A 22,805-nucleotide genomic window follows, 5' to 3' on the forward strand; every position below is an offset into this window, starting at 1 on the left:
CAGGGGCTGAAAAGGAGTAGAGATTTGGCAAAAGGTGAAGTTGACCTACGAGTTGGCAGTGGAGCAAAGGTTGCTACTTTAGCCGTAGGATCTTATGTATTGACTTTACCTAGTGGTTTTATAATTCAGTTAGAGAACTGTTATTATGCACCTGCAATTAGCAGGAATATTATTTCCATTTCTTGTCTGGACAAGTTTGGTTTTTCATTTATAATAAAGAACAATTGTTGCTCAATTTATTTGAATGATATATTCTATGCTACTGCACAAATGAGCAATGGACTATATGTCCTTGATCTCAAAATGCCTATTAATAACATTAATACTAAAAGGGTGAAACCTAACGAGTTAAAACCAACTAGGTAAGAATATTAAAACTCTTCGATCAGATCGAGGTGGTGAGTATTTAAGCCTAGAGTTTGATCCATCTGAAAGAGTGTGGGATCCTATCCCAACTTACTCCTCCTGGAACACTCCAATGGAATGGTGCATCTGAGAGAAGAAATCGAACCCTGTTAGACATGGTCCGATCCATGATGAGTCACGCCGATCTTCCAAACTCCTTTTGGGGACATTGACAGCAGCTTACACACTTTAACCGTGTTCCATCCAAAAAGGTTGAGAAGACACCATATGAGATATGGAGTGGTAAGAAACCACATATGTCTTACATAAAGATTTGGGGTTGCGAGGTTTATGTGAAACGACAAATTTCAACTAAGCTTGAGCCCAAATCTAACAAATGCTTATTTGTGGGGTATCCTAAAGAAACAAGAGGGTATTACTTCTACAATCCTTCTGAGGGCAAAGTGTTTGTCGCTCGAACTGGAGTTTTCCTAGAAAATAATTTTATTTCCAAAGGAACCAGTGGGAGGAAAGTAGAGCTTGAAGAAATTCAAGAATCACAAAGCATCGACACACCTATGGAGGAATTGGAGCAGGAAACACAAGTAGTTGTGTAAGAGCAACCTGCTCAAGTAGAACAAGACCAGCGTAGGTCAGGCAGGATACGTCACCTACCTGAGATATATGGATATCTGATCAAGGTGATGTATCACTCATGGATCAAGATGAGCTTGTGACCTACTCATGGAATCTTCATTTTGATGAAACAGTAAAACAATATGGATTCATCAAGAACGAAGATGAGCCTTGTGTCTACAAGAAGGTTAGTGGGAGCATGATCGTATTCCTGGTATTATATGTAGATGACATATTACTTATTGGAAACGATATCCCTACCCTGCAACAAGCAAAGTCTTGGGTGGGGAAATGCTTATCTATGAAGGACCTAGGTGAAGCAGCCTATATATTGGGAATCAGAATCTATAGAGATAGATCATAAAATGCTTGGCATAAGTCAGAGTACATAGACAAGGTGCTGAGACGCTTTAATATGAATGATTCCAATGGTTATGTGTTTTGCTGAAATGGTGGCGCTGTGAGCTTGAAAAGTTCAAAGCAAGATACAGTTGCTGATTCTACAACCGAGGCCGAGTATATTGCTGCCTCAAATGCAGAAAAGGGAGTTGTTTGGATCAAAAAGTTCATTAGTGAACTTGGCATAGTCCCTAGCATTGTGGATCCCATTGGTCTCTATTATGATAACAATGGTGCTATCGCACAAGCCAAGGAGCCTAGATCTCACCAACGATCCAAACACATACTTAGGCGTTATCATCTCATTCGAGAGATAATAGATAGAGGAGATGTGAAAATATGTAAAGTACCTACACTTGACAATATAGTTGACCCACTGACAAAGCCTCTTGCGCAGCAGAAGCATGATGGCCATACTAGATCAATGGGCATACGGGGTATGCCTGATTGGCTCTAGTGCTAGTGGGAGATTTTTGGTGTAAGCCCTAGAGGCCAATACATTTTGGTACTTGTATCGAATAATAAAAGACATTCTCTTTATTATGGTTGATTAATAAAGTCCCTGGAATAGATAGTCCGTTTAATGTATTAAGTGTGACTTAATCATGAGAACACATTAAACATAAGGACACTATTCCTAAAGTATCCGTAGTCGAGCTTTAGTGTGAAGTGGGATAACATTAAAGCATTAAGACTATTATGTTTGTAGACTGATGATCACATCTCATGGATCATGGATAAAGAGTTATCAAGTCTTAAACATAGGTATGAATATTAGGAGTAATATTTATACCGGATTGACCCGCTGTGAGAATACTATATAGAAAGTTATGCAAGGTGTCATAAGTTATTCTCATGGTGATAATAGTGTATTCCACTCTTCGACCTGAAACCACTATGGATCCTAGATGTAGAGTCGAGTGCTTTATTGCTGATCCAACGTTGTCCGTAACTGGATAACCATAAAGACAGTTGATGGGTACTCCACAAAGCATGCTGAGGGACATGGGTGACCTAGATGGAATTTGCCCATCCTGCATAACAGGATAAATGTCTATGGGCCCAATATTGAACTGGACAAGGATGACACGGTCTATGCCTTGTGTTCAATATAGACATAAGGGCAAAAGGGTAATTATACACATAAGTATTATCACAGAAGGAATTGTCAGATCACATGACATTTTCGTGTCTTGGGTAGCAGTGATGTGTTGCTAGATACCGCTCACTGTTTATTATGTTAAATGCGTGATTTAATATAATTGCCAACGTCACGAAAACCTACAGGGTCACACACAAAGGACGGATTGATGAGAGATAGAGTAACTAAGGAATACCGTAAGGTACGGTGCCCTTAAGTGAGTTATAGAGTATCGTAAGGTACGATGTACTTGAGTAGAATACGAAATATGGTAATGTACCATGAGCTTAAGTGATTTTGGGCATATTATAAGATATGGGCCAAAATACACTTAAGTGGGCTTTTAGCTTGAAGCCCACACAAGTGGTTCTATAAATAGAACCCTTGTGCAGAAGCAAAAATTTGCGGTTGCATTCTTTTCGTTTTCACTCTCTCTCTCTCTCTCTCTCACTCAAAGCCTTCATTCGTACCAGCTAGCACTGAGATTGAAGGAACTCGTTCGTGTGGACTGAGTAGAGACGTTGTCATCGTTCAACGTTTGTGATCGCTCCGTGGATCTGCATCAAAGGTTTTTGATTGTCACAAGAGATCTGCACCAAAGGTTTCGATCATCACAAGAGGTAAATATTCTATCACTGATCATGACCATTCGTAAGGATCTCTAAAGGAGAAATTTTAATTTCCGCTGCGTTTTGGACCGCAATTCTCCTTCACTCAGTTCCTTGAAATTTTCTTGTGATGAATGTTATGATGCGCATGAATGCATGGATGCAACAATCACAAATAAGGGATCACACACAAGGCAAACAAACAAAGGTCAAGGGATGAATCAAGTCATTGTCAAGATCAATCATCCATTTTGGTGGATTATGGTTTACACCTTATCAACACCCAGGTTCCATTGATATTGACAAGACTTGATTGGATCAACCAAGAATCAAGGGTTTGTTGTGAGTCACGAGCATGGAGTCTGGGTAAGAACCATCCCAAAGGAGTGAACTAAGGATAAAAACTTGTAGATCATGTTCTAAAAAGTTCCCATAGTCTTAATTCCATCTATCGGATATTACAGGTTAAGATGACTGACTCATCGACCCATAATATTCTCAAGAGAAACTCGTCTGAGTGTAGTATCGCGTAACAACTGTTATCAAGTCTACACTTGAACTGTCTCCACACTACGTCCTAAATAGGCCAAGAGGGGGTAAATGTTCTACGGTCCTCAGCTTCTCGAACCCAATTTAGAGATAGTAATGCCTAACCATAAATACTTGTGTGACATTTCCAAATCTAAAAGAGTCTCCACTGAGCAGATGGATCTCAAGCCAACTTGTTAAGGACTACTCCACACAAGTCGAACATGACTATACCATCCTCCTATCTTAATTGCACTCAAGTTCGGGTTAGAACTTATCTCACCACTCAGAGATCACCAAGCACAACAAGCAGATTATATCACACAAACAAATATACATACATCACATATATACAATTATATACACACACAAAAGTAGGCTAAACCCACTGGAGACTACTCCCCAGTAGAGTCTCTACTTAATTTCTGTAGCGGTAAATTCATGATCATCAAGCTATGGATAAGCAAGACATCAAATAACAAGAGTCGCCACCGCGCTTTTATTCTTTCCAAGGGAAAAGGGAAAAGTACGAACAAAACCCAAAAATAAGTAGTTTTCAAATCAAAACTAATAAAATGTCAGAGATTACAGGTAAGGGGGTTGGTTACACAGAGGGAAGGTTTTAGAACCCAAAGTGTCCTAGGTACTCCTAGGAAGCCCTTTTTTTTGTGCATATGTATTTTGTACAAAGTCATGTTTACAAACAAATAGAATGAGGGATGAGAAAAGAATTCATTAATTATATCTTTGTGTTTGACAAGACCTTCGGACTTGTGCCTACGTACCAACATAAAAATGAGGGATCAAAACCTCGTAGTTCGTGATACAAATTTCAAAGTAGGTGCATTGTTTTCAATCAAAAATTAAGTTTGAAAGGCATAAGAGCCTAGACAGTGGTTTGAATGGGTTAGTTCTTTTTGGCTTTTGAAAATTTTAAGTCAAGTATAGTTAAGTTTATTTACAAGTTTAATTTAAGAAAAGGAGTATGAAAATGCAATGGCATAAGGCCAAAGTTTCTAGTTTGCAAAGTGGACTAAGTTTAGAAAATAACAAGTTCAAACAAAGAAGTTTTTAAAAGGGGGGAGAGATTTTGAAATTAAAGAGATGGGGAGGAGATGAAGAGACTAATCCTTAGCACAAATTTAAAAGTTAAGAGTTGAAAAGATATGACCGATGGGTAGCAATCCAATAGGCAAGAATGCCATATAGAAACCCCAAATTCCCTTGGATATTAGAATCAAGCAACAAACAATGCATAGAATATCAATTTGAAGAGTAAGGCATCAAATAAAGATTGCCACATCCAAGCTTTAGCCATTCCAAAATCTTCTTCAAATTGGCCTATGTAGCAGATGAATTCCACAAGTCACAAGTTCAAAATAACAGTTTCACAATGATCATGTTGCAGATGAACTCAAAGGGATCTTCAATGATGTATCAGATGAAATTTCAAATTGCAAGCACTTGGTTATATGAAAGTTGGCATTGGCCAAGTCCTTTAGCATGGGAATGTTGCCTAAATTCTAAGTTCAATTGTCCAAGATCAAGTCAACAGTCCACATAAAAGTTTTTTAGGGTTTTTGTTGTTATTATGTACATTAATGGTCAAAGACCACACAAACAAACAAAATATACACAAGCAAGATATATCACACAATATGGTCTAAGTGGACAAAGTGAAAAGGCATTAATATAAACAATTAGAATGATATGAATAATGGCAAATTAATAGAACTTAAAAATTAAAGTGCATTAAAATAAAAGACTTGAAATTAAATGTTAGTTGTTCATGAATTAGAAGTTAGTATTGTTTTGCTTTTGCCTTTTTAAGTCATTCTTTGGAGAACACTCAACCCACTTATCACAACTATTTGAGGTCAGGCAATAGAATTTTGGTGTTAATGCATGTTAGAGACATAATATAATGGACTATGCTCATGAAACATACCACACACAAAAAGAATATGCAAAAGAGGTGGTCTAATCTCATCCATACTCATGTTGATTTTTCAATCAACTAGCTTTAGGACTTTGAGATATCATAGGCCAAATGAAATGGATGCATAAATAAGGGTAATTAGATGAAGAGGGAGGGGAATGAATCATAACTCAAATTGGTAAAAGGGAGACTTTTACCAAGTTAATATCATTCATTCATTTTGGGAGATGGAATGTACATTCCATTAATCCCCTAAATCCAATGATATTAACCTAACAAAGTCAAATCTACCTTGACCAAGGCCCAAAAACACAAGTTAAACTTACACAAACCATCACAAGAGGTCAACACAATAATTTGGCATTTATTCAATTTAAAAAATACTAAAATAATACATTTAAATTAAATATGGTTTATCAAATTCCTAAAACATCATCAAAACACCAAAGAAATAGCCATGAGATTTATCATAGGTCAAACAAGGTCAAAGGACCTTAGAGAAAAAATTCCAGAATTTTTAAAGACTTAAAATTATTTTTAAAAAATTAAAAATAAACACAAAATCAATTAAATCGTGAAAAATATTAATAATAATCCAAAAAATAATTTTAATTCAAAATACGAAAGAGGAAATTATTTGAAATTCTTTGGTGAAACTCTCATATTTTTTGGATCAATATTAAAATTAATATGAATGAATGAAAATCAAATGAATTAAAACAAAAATAAAAAAATAAAAAAAACGTGAGCCACTTGATCTCCCTCATTAATTGAGGTGACAGATCAAGTGGACGGAAACGCGCGTTCCATATTGGAACTTAGTCAGCGCGCCACACGCGTGGTAATCAAAACCAACGCCTAAGATTAAAATATTTCAAATGGATCCTATGGCTGGAAGATATGTCAACACACCGCCGGAGCCAGAGCTCCGGTCTTCTTCTCCGGTGGATCTCACCGGACTGGTCCACCCTCAACCATCACCAAAATAAAAAAGAAGGACATGATCTGAAAGAAAAAATGGCGTAGCGCACGAATCTGACCTCAATTTCAACTAACTCCAAATATATAAAAAGATATAAGGAGTTGAATTTTGAGGTGTGACAACTAAGTTGCTTCGATTTGACCTCAAAAGAACTCAATCTTCTTGCCTACATTGATAGGACTTCAGACAACCAAAGATCCAAGAGAATTAATGAGAATTGAGTGAGAATCGAAGAGATGAAGTTTTCGGAAATTTACCTTCAATGCTGTGCAGAAATGGATCTTGCTTGCTTCAACCTTGATCTGATCACACTTGAGAAGCTTGCATGAGAGGTTTGGCAATGGTACAAAGCTTTGGATCCTGGAGTTTTTTAATCTCCAAACAGTGAGATTCAAACTCAATTTTCAAGTTGAAAATTCTCAAGTTTTCCTTTGAATGGTGATGGTTTCAATTGGGGGGCAAAGTTGGTGCGCAAGGGGTGTTTGAAATGAGCTCAGAGGCCTTATATTTATAGCAATTGGGACTGATATTTGCACACTAGAAAAATTGCTAAATTTGGACATTTCATGCACAAGCTTGCATGGGCGTGTATAGGCCCATGAAGAAATCCAATTTGATCCATGTACAATCATTCTGACGTTCAAATGAGGCTTGGATGTCAAGGCAATATGAAATGTGATTTTTGGCATTTGATTTCTTCCAATCATGCAGACCTGTTAAAGCCATGCGCAACCCTAACAATCCTTATCCAAAATGCATGAACTTAGGTTCATTGGAAAGCTTAGATCAAGGGGAACAACTTTGATGTTGGACACTTTTTCATTTGGAACATGGATCATGGTGAATTTTGATGTGGAAGTTTGGAAATTTCAACATGTTGAAACTTTTTCTAAGTGTCAAGTCATATATCTCAATATTCCACCTTGCTTAACTTTTTATGTGAGCTTAAAATGAGAAAAGTGTCTTCATCAAAGTTGTATATCTTTCAAAGACCTTCAAAATAGTCATCAATTTCATGTAATTTGGATTTAGAATGATAGAGTTATTCATTTTTGAAGTTGAGGAAAATCACTTGTTCACTGGTATAGGTCAAAAATGACCTATAATGTATCCTCATATCACATGCTCATAAAAGTTTAATTAGCTCTCACTCCAAACATAAAAGTTGAAGTAAACATCTTGAATTTGATTGTACAACTTGTAAATCTTTCATATAATAAATATTGAGCAAGTTATGGCCTTTGGAAGTCGACTTTCAAATTAGGGTTTAGACAAAATGACCTATAATGTTCCAACATAGAAAATGACTTTCCAAGCAAAATTAGCTCTAGACTTCAGCATGAAAGTTGTTTGGAATGTCATTTATTGTAACTTTTCTCTTGGAATGATTTTCATATGGTGAAAATTGTAGGAGATAGGGTCTAGGGAGACCCAATTTTGATCAAATGAATTCATCTGGCCAACCACCATCAACCAACTTGCTAACCTTCAATTCTTTTTACTTTTTAGGCTCATGGTAGATCATATATGCATAAGATGATGAACTTTGAAGTATCCCTTGAGAAATTTGATCAATTGGTGAGATAGCTTGTTGGAGAAGTTACTTAAGATACCCAGTCAAACTAGGGTTTCCAAGGCAAATCACTTCCAAACTCTTGAAGAATACTTGATCAATATGACATGTAGAGATCATTGGGACTCATATATGATGCTTTGATACCTTGTGGATCAATCTTTGATTATGCTCTTAGCCATGAGGGTCTCAAACCCTAGGCGTGAACTTGATAGACCAATGGGGACCATGCCCTGCCTACAAAAGAGTTAGGCAAATACAAAGACATATTTTTGGTTTTTTGGTTAGTAAAATTGAAATTCTGGTATCAGTTATGAGATGTCGAAGGTGATGTCACGACACTAATATCTGAATAACAAGTAAAATATAAACAAGATAAAAACAAAGAACCAATTGAACAAGCGAGACAAGCAATTGTTAACCCAGTTAGGTGCAAACTCACCTACGTCTGGGGGCTACCAAGCCAAGAAGGAAATCCACTAAACAGAATTAGTTCAAAGACTCTCAGTAAACAACTTCAAGTTACAATCTTTTCACCTAATCTCTACCCGTGTGACTTCTATCTAAGAACTCTTAGATATGAGACCTGATAACGCGAAAACACATCAGATAATTGCCTTAATTTACACTCAAAGATCACACCATTTCGATTAATATCCCGATTATTTCGCAAGTATTCGTGTTATTTTTGCAGGTATTTAAATCTCCATGCATTAAAGAGCAAAATGAAGAAAAGGAAGAAAGAGAAGAAGAAACAGATGAGAAAGCACAGAAAAAGCAGAAAATCAGATTATGCAGAATTTGCTGATGTGACGACCGTCACAGATTCATGACGCTCGTCACGACCCAGATTGTGACGACCGTCACAGGCCCATGAAGAGCGTCACGCGGCCACAACATGCGCTTTGAAACAGTCAATCACAGGCACCCAAACGTGCCTAAATTCCCTCCAACAACTTACTCCCACAGATTCCTCATTCAAACCAAGTCTTCCTTGAATATCTCAACCACCAAGACCTAAAGGAGCACTATATAAAGGACCAAAATGGGAAAAAATGGGTAGGCCTACATTTACACTTATGCTCTGGAATTTAGTTTTTACAACTTTCTAGCTTTTAGTATTTTCTTTTCAGCAACCTTGTTTCCGTTGCCTTATTTTATTCGCCATTCTTTTTAGAATTTCCCTTTTCCTTCCCATTTTCCAGTTAGCCATAGTAGTAGTTTCCTACACTGGGGAGCTACTATACTTTATTTAATTTTTAGTAAATAATTTATATTGAAGAAGCAAAGCCTACCGACTTGTGGAGGACTACTCAAGTACTCCAAGAATCGCTATACTCTGTTACTTCGATCTCCATGTTTTTATTGAATTGTTATTATTATTGCCCATTTATTATTATAATTATGTTTGCCGCAATGTTGATCTGTTTATGCCTTGTGTTTTCCTTATTTAACATGTCCGGCTAAATTACTAGTATCGGTATGTAGCAATTTAATTAGATGGGATTTAATAATAATCGGTGAAAACCCTTTTTCTCAAAACAATATTTTAGGCTGAAGTTTTTAATTTAAATTTAATTAACTTTATCACAAAAGCGTGAAAAGTTATTTAATACGGTTTTGCCACGAGAATGGGAAATTAACTAAGGTGAGAACCAACAATCGCGAGAGTGTGAGGCTCGAGCTGGATAGTAAAAATTAGGCATTGAGTTTAAAAACAGCGAGAGCACTTTAAAAGCAATTAGAACTTATTTATTTTCAAAAAGTAATTTTAACTTCAAATGGGACAGCGAGAGCATACATTCTGACTTAAAGCTATAGGCCGAATCAACAATCACGAGAGTGTGAGATAAAGCTTTTTAAATAAATATTTTCTACTGAGAGATATTTGGCATTTAAACTATTCACCGGTGACATATCGAATCTCTGACAATTAATGCGCTGCATACTGATTCCTTTCATAAATTCCTCCTTAAAACTACATTTCCCTTAGATTTACTATTTTGCCCCCGAACTTCTATAAATCCATTCCCTTAGCTAATCATAGTGACGTTAGTAACACTAGTTTGACCATAGGTCCCTGTGGGATCAATATCTTTTAAAACTAAAGCGACTGAATTGTGCACTTGCAATCAAGTACCCGACATACTATATTTTATATATAGCCAGATCAAGCATCAAGTTTTTGGCCCGTTGCCGGGGACCTGTTTTAGTCGAATAGTGCGATTCTTTCGTTGCACGGAATAGACTAAGGTAAAAATAAAAACTAATCTTCTCTCCCTTCTTTCCCTGATTGTATCCCAAGTACTCGCTCACAAGGTGATAACTTAGCACCACCAATCCCTGAATTAGAGTGTTTCTTATACGTGAGACGCCGAATACACGAATATCAACAAAAGTACGGTATTCCCGATATCTTCTCTCCTCCTAAACCAGAAGAAAAACCAAACATGGTTGAAGAAGGACCACAGAGTCGTCCTCTTAAATTCTACGCTACCCCATCCCAACAAGAACCTCACAACAACATTGTTGCCCCCGCTATAAATCGAAACGATTTCGAGCTGAAACCCTCACTATTATCAGCCGTCCAACAACATCAATTTGCTGGAAATCCTACAGATGATCCTAATGAACACCTGACCAAGTTTGTGCAGTACGCAGATACTGTAAAGGCGAATGGTGTATCTCAATATGCGATAAGATTACGCCTTTTTCCTTTCTCACTAAGAGACAGAGCTTGGGCTTGGTTGCAATCCTTTTCCTCCAACTCCGTTACGACATGGGAAGAACTAAAGAATGTCTTCTTATCCCGATATTTTCCGCCGAGCAAAACTGCTATGCTGAGAGCTCAAATCAACGGATTCAGGCAAAAAGATGTGGAATCTCTCTACGAAGCATGGGAGAGATACAAGGACATGATGAGGATATGTCCACATCGCGGTCTCGAAGACTGGGTGATCATTCACACATTTTACAATGGGGTTCTGTATAACACAAGACTTACAGTAGACGCTGTCGCGGGTGGTGCACTTATGGATAAGCCATACACCGAAGCCTATCAACTCATTGAAAACATGGCCCAAAACCATTGCCAATGGGGAGGTGAAAGAACTCCAGTGGAAAAATCCCAGACTAAGGGTGGAATGTACGAAACCAATAGCCTTGACCATGTTCATGCAAAGGTAGATGCCCTTGTTCAAAAATTAGATAATTTGACCATACCACCCGCAGCCACCGTGGCTGCTGTAGCTCAAAACTGTGAGTTATGTGGAAACCCTGGACGCACTGCACAAGAATGTCAAATATTAGCAAGAGTCCCAACCGATCAAGTAAATTAGACACAAGGAAATCCCTATTCGAATACCTACAACCCAGGTTGGAAAAACCATCCTAATTTCTCGTATAAGAATAACAATGCCCTGTATGCACCTGGCCAAGCACCAGCTGTTCCGCCTGGATATCAAAAGCCAGCTAATAATTCTCCTAACATGCCTAGGAAGTCAAATCTCAAATTGATGATGGAAAGCTTCATAGCTACCCAAGCTCAAACAAACAAAGACTTCTTGAACCAAAACATACATACTAGCGAGCAACTTAAACAACTAGCGAACAAAGTAGACGCCTTAGCCACCCATAATAAAATGCTTGAAACACAGATTTCACAAGTGGCTCAACACCAAGCATCTACAGTCGCTCCATCTGGAACATTTCCTGGACAGCCGCAACCCAATCCAAAGGGACATGCAAATGCTATTATACTGAGAAGTGGAAAAGAAGTAGACGGACCCGTAGACCCAAGACTCCAAAACCCTGCCATGTACCAAAAACCAGATAAAACCTCAACTGAGCAGGCGAATGAACCAAAGGAAACAGAGAATAATACCCAAGAGGCCGAAGAGAAAGAAAAACCTTATGTGCCTCCACCTCCTTATAAACCACCCATTCTGTATCCTCAAAGACTCAAGAGTTCTAAAACTGCGAGTCAATTTAGGAAACTTGTTGAACTTCTGAAGCAACTAAACATTACCATACCCTTTACAGAAGCCATCACACAAATGCCCTCCTATGCCAAATTTCTTAAGGAAATCCTATCCAATAAGAAAAAGATTGAGGATGACGAAACAGTTACACTTACTGCCGAGTGTAGCGCCATAATCCAAAATAACATGCCTCCCAAACTAAAAGACCCAGGTAGTTTTTCCATACCCTGCGTCATCGGAAAATTCATCATAGACAAAGCTCTATGCGATCTAGGAGCCAGCATTAGCGTAATGCCCTTAACCATTTGTAAAAGGCTCGGTATGGGAGAATTAAGACTGACCAAGATGTCTGTTCAATTAGCTGACCGCTCAATCAAATATCCTGTCGGTATACTAGAGAAGGTTCCAGTACGTGTACGACAATTTTACATTCCTACAGACTTTATAATCATGGACATCAAAGAAGATGCCAGTACACCTATCATACTAGGAAGACCATTCTTGGCCACCGCCTGAGCAATAATAGATGTAAAGAGAGGTAAGCTGACATTCGAAGTTGGAGAGGAAAAGGTTGAATTCATCTTGACTCAATTCTTACAAGCGCCAGCTATAGACGATGTTATCTGCTTGATGTCATAGACGAGTGCGTGAGAGAGATGGAGAGGGAAGAAACCACATACTCTGAAATAATGAAAATCCAAATCCCTTCAATCTTTGAAGACGATAATTGGCATGAACCATACGAAAACGAAAGTCTAAGCGAATGCTTAGCACTTACACCCGACCACATGCCATGCCCAAAGAACCCTGACTTGGAATTAAAAGCACTACCAAAGAACCTAAGATACGAATTCCTAGACACTGAACTGAAAAGACCAGTAATAGTCAACGCTGACTTGGGACAGATGGAAACTGAGAAATTACTAGATGTCCTAAGAAAATACCCAACAGCGTTAGGATATAACATCGCCGATCTTAAAGGAATAAGTCATTCTATCTGTATGCATCGCATTATACTGGAGGAAGATTGTAAAACCTCTAGAGAACACCAGAGAAGGATCAACCCAATCCTAAGTACCGTAATCAAGGATGAAGTAAAGAAACTTCTAGATGCTGGAATCATATACCCGATCTCCGATAGTCAATGGGTTAGCCCCATTCATGTAGTACCCAAGAAAGGGGGTGTTACAGTTGTTAAGAACGAGAAGGGCGAGTCCATAGCACAAAGAGTTGTGACCGGAAGTAGAATGTGCGTTGACTATAGAAAACTAAACAAAGCCACTCGGAAAGATCATTTCCCTCTACCCTTCATTGACCAAATGCTTGAACGATTGGCTAAGCATTCTCACTTCTGCTATCTAGACGGTTATTCAGGATTCTTTCAAATCCCAATTCATCCTGACGACCAAGAAAAGACTACCTTCACATGCCCTTATGGTACATTCGCCTACCAACGAATGCCATTTGGCTTATGTAATGCTCCCGCAACATTTCAAAGATGCATGATGGCAATCTTCGCCGATTTTATAGACGACATCATGGAAGTCTTCATGAACGATTTTTCTGTTTGCGGGCAGAGTTTTGAAGGATGTCTATCTAATATTGAAATGGTACTCGAAAGATGCGTGAAAGTAAACCTTGTTTTAAACTGGGAGAAATGCCATTTCATGGTTCAACAAGGAATTGTGTTAGGTCACGTGGTATCTGACAGAGGAATTGAAGTAGACAAAGCTAAGATCGAAATCATAGAGAACCTTCAACCTCCTAAAACCGTACGAGAGATAAGAAGCTTTTTAGGACACGCCGGTTTCTACTGACGTTTTATTAAGGATTTCTCAAAAATAACCAAGCCACTTACAGGATTATTAATGAAAGACACTGATTTCATATTTGATGAAAAATGCTTAACAACGTTCAACCAACTGAAAACATCTTTAATCACCGCACCCATAATGCAACCACCTGACTGGAAATTACCCTTCAAAATCATGTGCGATGCGAGTGATTACGCAGTAGATGCAGTACTAGGACAAAGGAAGGATAAGAAGCTTCATGCTATTTACTATGTGAGCAAAACACTAGATCCTGCCCAAATGAACTACGCCACCACTGAAAAAGAACTTCTAGCAGTCGTGTTCGCTTTGGACAAATTCCGTTCCTACCTAGTAGGGGCAAAAATTATCATCTATACCGACCACGCCGCTATTAGATATCTGTTAAGTAAGAAGGATGCCAAACCAAGACTTTTAAGATGGATCCTGCTCTTACAAGAATTTGACTTAGAGATAAAGGATAAGAAAGGTACTGAAAACGTAGTAGCAAACCACTTATCACGAATCAAAGGGAACAAACCTGAACTAATCCCAATTAACGATGATTTCCCTTACGAACAACTCATAGCCCAAATGGAAAGTGATATGTCTGAACTAACATTAAACGATACAGAAATAGAAGAATCCATGGAAGAAATACATGCGAATGCAACTCTGCCATGGTATGCTGATTTTGTCAACTACCTAGCCGTCGGAGTACTTCCACCGGACTTATCTTACCAACAGAAGAAGAAATTCTTCCATGACCTAAAACAGTATTACTGGGATGAACCTCTACTTTTCAAAAGAGGTACCGACGGTATTTTCCATCGATGTGTTCCGAAGGACGAAATAGATGATATAATCTCTCATTGCCATTCCGCCCCCTATGGAGGGCATGCAAGTACCTCAAAGACCTGCACTAAGATCCTGCAATCAGGCCTCTTTTGGCCTACTCTATGGAAAGACGTCCATAACGCGGTTATAAAATGCAACTGGTGCCAACACACTGGAAACATCTCAAGACGCGATGAAATGCCACAAACGGGGAATCTTAGAAGTGGAAGTCTTTGACGTATGGCGGATTGACTTCATGGGACCATTCCCAGCTCCTTTTGGTAATAAATACATACTCGTCGTTGTCGACTATGTTTCAAAGTGGATCGAGGTTGTAGCTTCTCCAACAAATGACACACGAGTAGTGATCAAGTTGTTCAAAACCATTATCTTTCCCAGATTCGGTGTGCCAAAACTAGTAGTTAGTGACGGTGGATCCCACTTCATATCAAATATATTTGGAAAACTTCTTCTGAAGTATGGAGTCCGACACCGCGTAGCAACATCGTATCATCTACAAACTAGCGGGCAAGTCGAAGTCTCGAATCGAGAACTAAAACAAATTCTTGAGAAGACCGTAGGAATATCCAGAAAAGACTGGTCATCCAAACGAAACGAAGCTTTGTGGGCCTACAGTACGGCTTACAAAACCCCGATAGGAACCACACCCTTCAAACTAGTTTATGGTAAATCATGTCACCTCCCTATAGAATTGGAACACAAAGCATATTGGGCAATTAAAACCCTAAATATAAACTACACTTCCGCAGGCGAGAAATGGATTATGGACATCCACGAATTAGAAGATCTGAGATTGGACGCTTACGAAAATGCCAGGATCTACAAAGAACGAACCAAAAGATGGTATGACAAACGCATTTCTAGGAAGGAGTTTAAAGTCGGCGACGTAGTTCTACTATTCAATTCAAGACTTAAACTTTTTCCAGGAAAACTCAAATCTCGGTGGTCCGTCCCTTTCGAGATCACCAAAGTCCTAAATAGTGGTGCGATAGAAATAAAAGGTAGGAATAGTGACCCTTTTATAGTAAACGGGCAGCACTTAAAGCATTATCATAATATTGAAAATAGAGACTATTCGAACAGTCTCAGACTCATAGAGCTGCCCGCTCAACCCAACACCTAGCACACCACGACGCTACTGTCGAACTTACGACATTAAACAAAGTGCTTAGTGGGAGACAACCCACCTTTTTGTTATCTTTATTACAAACTATTTTCCTTCTTTGATTTTCTTCTTTATTCCGTCTACTCCCCTCTTCTTGATTCTTTGCAGTCATTCTTGTTGCTACTAGTAACTAACTTAGACATATTGGATACTGGTAAACAGGAAAATTACTAACTAGTTAGTTAATTACTTTCATCATGCAACACATAGAGACAGTTTTCAGAGGCAGAGTTCAATGAAGGCGGTATGGTTATCTAGCCCGAAAGGATATGGCATTGACCATATATTATGATGGACCAACCATGGATAAATTAGGCATCCGAGATAGCATCCTATTTATGTTTAACCAGTTTGGGTGGGAGAACGCATCCATTAAGAGACGGTTTGTCACGTACCGTGAACTAACCTTAGAATTCCTTAGCTCCCTTGTATACATCCCTGAGCATGGTTACGAACTTAATAAAGGGTTGACATCCTTTAGGTTATTTAGCATGGACTTCACTTATACCCGTCGAGACCTTGCTGACCTCCTAGGATTCCCTAGTGGCCCTTTAGTTTTTACTACCCGCCAGGAGGACCTAATTGATGACATCGACCTCGATGACTTTTGGGGTAGCATAACTGGAGAATCCAACCCAAACCCGAATGAGATGCACTCACAAAAGATCCATAACCCTGCTATCTGATACTTTCATAAAATTCTAGCCCACACCTTATTTGGTAAGAAAGAAAGTAACACCTTAGTGTCCCGCGATGAACTCTTCATCTTGCTATGTGTCGATCAAGGTCGATATGTCAATATTGTGACATTCATGATGGAAACATTTGTTCGCCTTGCTAAGAATAACCGTACCCCAATAATCATAGGTGGCCTAGTAACCATGATAGCAGACGCCATAGGACTTGTACGCCCACTTTATGAGCTTGTACCATTTGGAAACATCCGACCAATGGATATCGAATTTTGCTTTAACCGCAAAATCATAGGAAACATTGGGACGGATACCTTTGATTATCTAATCAGTAACGAAGTGGTTCGACTATTCACCTTGCCTAACCATGAGAAAACGAGTGTTCACAACCGCGATAACTGGCTCTATGATTTAGAGGAACACCCTACTGATCCACCTTCACCTCCCGCGACTCCGCCTAAATATGAGTGTATCAATGACCCTATCCATATGGAAGAATCTGACCCTGAAACACCTCCCAACTATTATAACATTGACGAACCGGTTCCTCCATCATACGCTGATAATCATGCCATGCTCATCACCCGTCTGAATGGTTTTCAAGCTGATGTCACAATTGTGAAAGAAGAGATAAATCTCATACGCTTTGATGTCCTAGGCCTGATGGATATAGCCGTTGAGCAGTTTCATCATCTGAACGAAGTTGTCGCTGCATTGGGACAAAACCGTGGCTAATACTACTGACCACTGATTTCTCCTACTCGCACTAAGCAATGAGGACACTGCTTTGTTTTGTGTGGGGAGGGAGCACATTTATTTTACTACCTTTGTTATTTTATTGCTTTTGTTTTCTATGTTATCGCTACAATTTTTTTCCTATGTTACATTTAATTTCAATCTATTAATGCATTTGCAATTCATTTACTTCTGCTTATTCATTTATTTATTTATTTCTGCATTTATGTTGTTAAAATTCAATTGATTAGTTATCATTTTTGCTGTTATCATATGTTGTTGTAACCTGTGTTGAAAAATTGAAAATCAGAGTGTGACGACCGTCACATATAGGGTGACGCCCATCACACAGACGTGACGACCGTCACGAATTTCAGAGAGCTCGCCTATAAATGCAGGCGCTCTTTCTCTCTTCTTCCTCATCAATCACCACTCTCTTACATTCTGCTCTTCATCTATTAAATTCTTTACATTTTCTTCAAGCGTGTAACTCACAAATATTCCATCCCACCCACCAATACCAAAAGTTTCATAAACCTTACAAATGGCCCGTCAAGAAAGAGCTACTCCCGACCTATCAAATATCATATTCCGAAATGGAGAAGTCGGCGAACGCCAAAGAAGCAACTACCTCAAGTTCTACCAACACTCCGTTCAAGCTACGAGGTATGCTGATCATGAATGCCTGAAGGAGTTAGGAATTTTGGAGGGCATGGAGTGGATGCTAGCTAACTCCAGCTTGACGCAACTCTGTACCATACCGCAGCCAACCTACGAAGCGCTGACCCTGGAATTTATGAGTTCCTACTCCTATATCACACCCCTTGGCGCTACCGAATATCTCACCGGTGTCACCACATTCAGAATGTTCGGCACCGAGTATTCCCTAAATCAAACCCAGATATCGAGAATGCTTGGTTTCCGACATGGAGAAGGAATCCACTGCTGCATCCCAGAAGGATGGTCAGAGATAACATTCCTTGTTTGGCACAACCTCACCAACATGAACGCATCGAGCTGGGATACGCTTAACGCAACATATATCCACAACCCAACCATTAGATACTTTCACTGAGTCCTGGGGCACACAGTTTTTGAAAGAGTCAGCAACCACAAGGTAAACTCCAAGGAACTTTTCCTTCTTCACTTTGTGTTTGCCCAAATTGCATTCAAAGTTACTCCCTTTCTACTAGCCAACATTCAGGCTGCTAGCATGAGAGGTAGCCAGGCGTTTTGTTGTGGGGGAATCATCACCTCTATAGCATTAGGCTTGAACCTGGAAGATAGGCTAGCCAACTTACCAGCCCTGGAAGCAGAATTCCTCGACATCGACTACTGCCATGCTTCACACCTGATCAAAGCAAGAGATGACGGGAAGTATCATCCTGTTGTCAGAAACAAGGTAGTTAGAAGCATCATCATGCCCAACAGGAACCGCACAGATTCAAGAGAAATGGCAAATTGGATTTTTGATCTGGATGCCCCCGAGCCAAATGATGGAAATCCTGGTAATGGTGCAGATGAAGTCGAGGAGGAGCTTGACAGAGGCATGCCTCAACCACCTCAAGAGCACGCTGCATAGACTTCTTCCCGAGGACAGCGGAGAAGCGAACGAAGACCTGCCTCCACGGAAAACATCTATGCCGAGATGTTACGACACAACCAAATAATGGAAGACCGCCAGACGGAAATGATGTAAGCGATCCAGCAAATGCAGCGGGATCAACACGATTATGCTAACTGGCATGATCAGGGGATGGCAGAGCTTTCAGACCAGATGAGTGCCCTGACTTATCGCGTAGATGCCATCCAGGAGTACACTCAGCATGTAGGATTGGATCCTACCCAGCGAGGAAGAGGTGAGCGCGCAAGAGCAAGAGCTAGAGCACGCAGAAGCCAGTAGCGGAACGACGAGCAGTGATTTTTTGTTTCTTTCCTTTTTTCTGTATATTGTCGCATTGAGGACAATGCATTGTTTAAATGTGGGAGGAAATCCTTATCACTCCTCTACTTGTTTCTATTGCTAATATTTTCAGCCAATACGAAAAATTTTGTTTGTCCTTTTCAATCATTTTTTACATATTTTGGCATAACAAATTTTTTCCCTAAGATTAAATGCATACCCTACGAGTATATAGGCTGTCTTGCGGAGGTTTTGTTACGAAAATTGAGAAAGATCTAACAAGATTGATACCGTCCTGACACTCTATATCCCTTATTTCTACGAGATCAGTTTGAATAACCATTATACCGACACCTTAAGTCTCCATTCTAGATTAACCCCTAGTAGTTTATACTAGCAGTCAGCACCATCTCAAGCACAAACCACGTGGAGAGCTGATGAATGTAAGTGTTTGATGCCTACAAATTAAGAAACTCCTTCATACTGTTGCTATCAAGAAATTGATAAAAGAACCATACAAAAGGTTGCAAAAGTTATGCAAAAAGAAGGAACAGAAACCCCAGTTGGTTGGTCCAGAGGTACCTGGTACTGGACTCGGTAGAGCGAACTACGACTCGATCCCCCACAACCTTCAAAAAGGGGATATATAAAGGGGTACCGAACTAGTGTACCAGACCCCCGTGCTAAGAAAAGGATCAAAGTCACTAACCGGATACTTCACTAAGTGCGTGCGAAGGCAAAGGGCTTAATGTGATTGCGCTAGAATGAAACCGGGTGAAACAGAAACAGAGACACTAGGTTGAGCTATAATAGCATGATTCGAATTGGCTTGTGCAAATGAGAGATCTATGCTAAAGCTGAAAGCTCGTGTCGTCACAGTTCCTTTAGTGTTTTACTCGAATATCGGCCATCTTAACAATCCACCTGACAACCACGTATGAATAGGTAATGTATTCGCGTTTAACTTTGTTTTCAAATTGTATTTGCTTGAGGAGAAGCAAAGATTCAAGTTTAAGGGAGTTTGATAACGCGAAAACACAACAGATAATTGCCTTAATTTACACTCAAAGATCACACCATTTCGATTAATATCCTAATTATTGCGCAAGTATTCGTGTTGTTTTTGCAGGTATTTAAATCTCCATGCATTAAAGAGCAAAATTAAGAAAAGGAAGAAAAAGAAGAAGAAACAGATGAGAAAGCACAGAAAAAGCAAAAAACCAGATTATGCAGAATTTGCTGATGTGACGACCGTCACAGATTCATGACGCTCGTCACGACCCAGACTGTGACGACCGTCACAGGCCCATGACGAGCGTCACGCGGCCACAATATGCGCTTTGGAACAGTCAGCCACAAGCACCCAAACATGCCTAAATTCCCTCCAACAACTTACTCCCACAGATTCCTCATTCAAACCAAGTCTTCCTTGAATATCTCAACCACCAAGACCTAAAGGAGCACTATATAAAGGACCAAAATGGAAAAAATTGGGTAGGCCTACATTTACACTTACGCTCTGCAATTTAGTTTTTACAACTTTCTAGCTTTTAGTATTTTCTTTTCAGCAACCTTATTTCCATTGCCTTATTTTATTCGCCATTCTTTTTAGAATTTCCCTTTTCCTTCCCATTTTCCAGTTAGCCATAGTAGTAGTTTCCTACACTGGGGAGCTACTACACTTTATTTAATTTTTAGTAAGTAATTTGTATTGAAGAAGCAAAGCCTACCGACTTGTGGAGGACTGCTCAAGTACTCCAAGAATCGCTATACTCTGTTACTTCGATCTCCAGGTTTTTATTGAATTTTATTATTATTGCCCATTTATTATTATAATTATGTTTGCCACAATGTTGATCTGTTTATGCCCTGTGTTTGCCTTATTTAACATGTCCGGCTAAATTACCGGTATCGGTATGTAGCAATTTAATTAGATGGAATTTAATAATAATCGGCGAAAACCCTTTTTCTCAAAACAATCTTTTAGGCTGAAGTTTTTAATTTAAATTTAATTAACTTTATCACAAAAGCGTGAAAAGCTATTTAATACGGTTTTGCCACGAGAGTGAGAAATTAACTAAGGTGAGAACCAACAATCGCGAGAGCGTGAGGCTCGAGCTGGATAGTAAAAATTAGGCATTGAGTTTAAAAACAGCGAGAGCACTTTAAAAGCAATTAGAACTTATTTATTTTCAAAAAGTAATTTTAACTTCAACAATCACGAGAGTGTGAGATAAAGCTTTTTAAATAAATATTTTCTACTGAGAGATATTTGGCATTTAAACTATTCACCAGTGACTTATCGAATCCCTGACAATTAATGCGCTACATACTGATTCCTTTCATAAATTCCTCCTTAAAACTATATTTCCCTTAAATTTACTATTTTCCCCCCAAACTTCTACAAATCCATTCCCTTAGCTAATCATAGTGACGTTAGTAACACTAGTTTGACCATAGGTCCCTGTGGGATCGATATCTTTTAAAACTAAAGCGACTGGATTGTGCACTTGCAGTCAAGTACCCGACAAACTATATTTTATATATAGTGAGATCAAGCATCAAGACCCTACTCACTCCCCCTCAATCACAGCAGTGATAAAAGAACAAATACAAAAAGAAAGAAGACACACTTCAAGGACACATACTTGATCTTGCTTAAAAGCTTCAACCAAGTAAACAAACACTCGTACTTCAAAGCTTAGAGTGGACAAATTACAACACAAAAGTCAGTCTAATTCATACATCAACACGATGAATGAATGGCTCACAATACACGCGTTCACACAAGACTAAAACCCTAAAACTCTCTCACTTCATTGTTTGTTTCTTGTGTATCTAAGACAGGTTTTACATGGCCTTTAAATAGAAGCTTTTGAATGGGCATGGGCAACATGAAACCCTAATTCTATTTTACTTACGCATCTCCTAAGAAACAGCAACTAATCATTCCTTTTTGTAAAATAGAACATTCTGGTTTTAAATATAATTACTCCTTGAATAGCGCATGCAATCTCCGCACAGGCACACAAAGATTTGCATGAAAAACACAGCAACAAAACACATAACATTCAGACTGAATGTTCTGTATGCACATGTCTTAACATCAGGTCTGACATCTTGACTAAATCCTGCACAACCATATTTAAACATCCTGTAGGAAGCTGATATCACATGTCAAGACAACACGCGTGACAACTTGTGATAACTCAAAGTTTTACCAAAATTGATGCCAACACATAGAATCAACAAAAATGATAAATATACAAGTATGATACAATCACATAATGCTTGGTGATCTCCCCCAAAACAAACCCAATGAAAGAGGGGTAAGGAGGATGCCAAGGTGTGATCCCAATGCTAATGCATATGATGAAATTGCATGAGGGATCTTAGGGTCAAAATTGGGGTCTTACAAATCCATTAATTTCAACTTGCACTAGTAGAGTAGGAACCAATTATATATATAAAAAAAAGAGAATAGGAACTTGCATTTTTATGACCACATTT

At 38.9% G+C, this 22,805-nt stretch overlaps 1 non-coding gene across 1 annotated transcript; it reads right to left on the minus strand.

Moving 5' to 3' along the window:
- Positions 1-10,988: 10,988 nt before the first annotated feature.
- Positions 10,989-11,095, minus strand: LOC127099805 (small nucleolar RNA R71). The gene has a single exon (XR_007794273.1). It is a non-coding gene; the product is annotated as a small nucleolar RNA R71 (small nucleolar RNA).
- Between the last annotated feature and the right edge of the window lie 11,710 nt (positions 11,096-22,805).

Source organism: Lathyrus oleraceus, chromosome 6 (genome assembly GCF_024323335.1).
Source record: "Lathyrus oleraceus cultivar Zhongwan6 chromosome 6, CAAS_Psat_ZW6_1.0, whole genome shotgun sequence".
NCBI classification, from domain to species: Eukaryota; Viridiplantae; Streptophyta; class Magnoliopsida; order Fabales; family Fabaceae; genus Lathyrus; species Lathyrus oleraceus.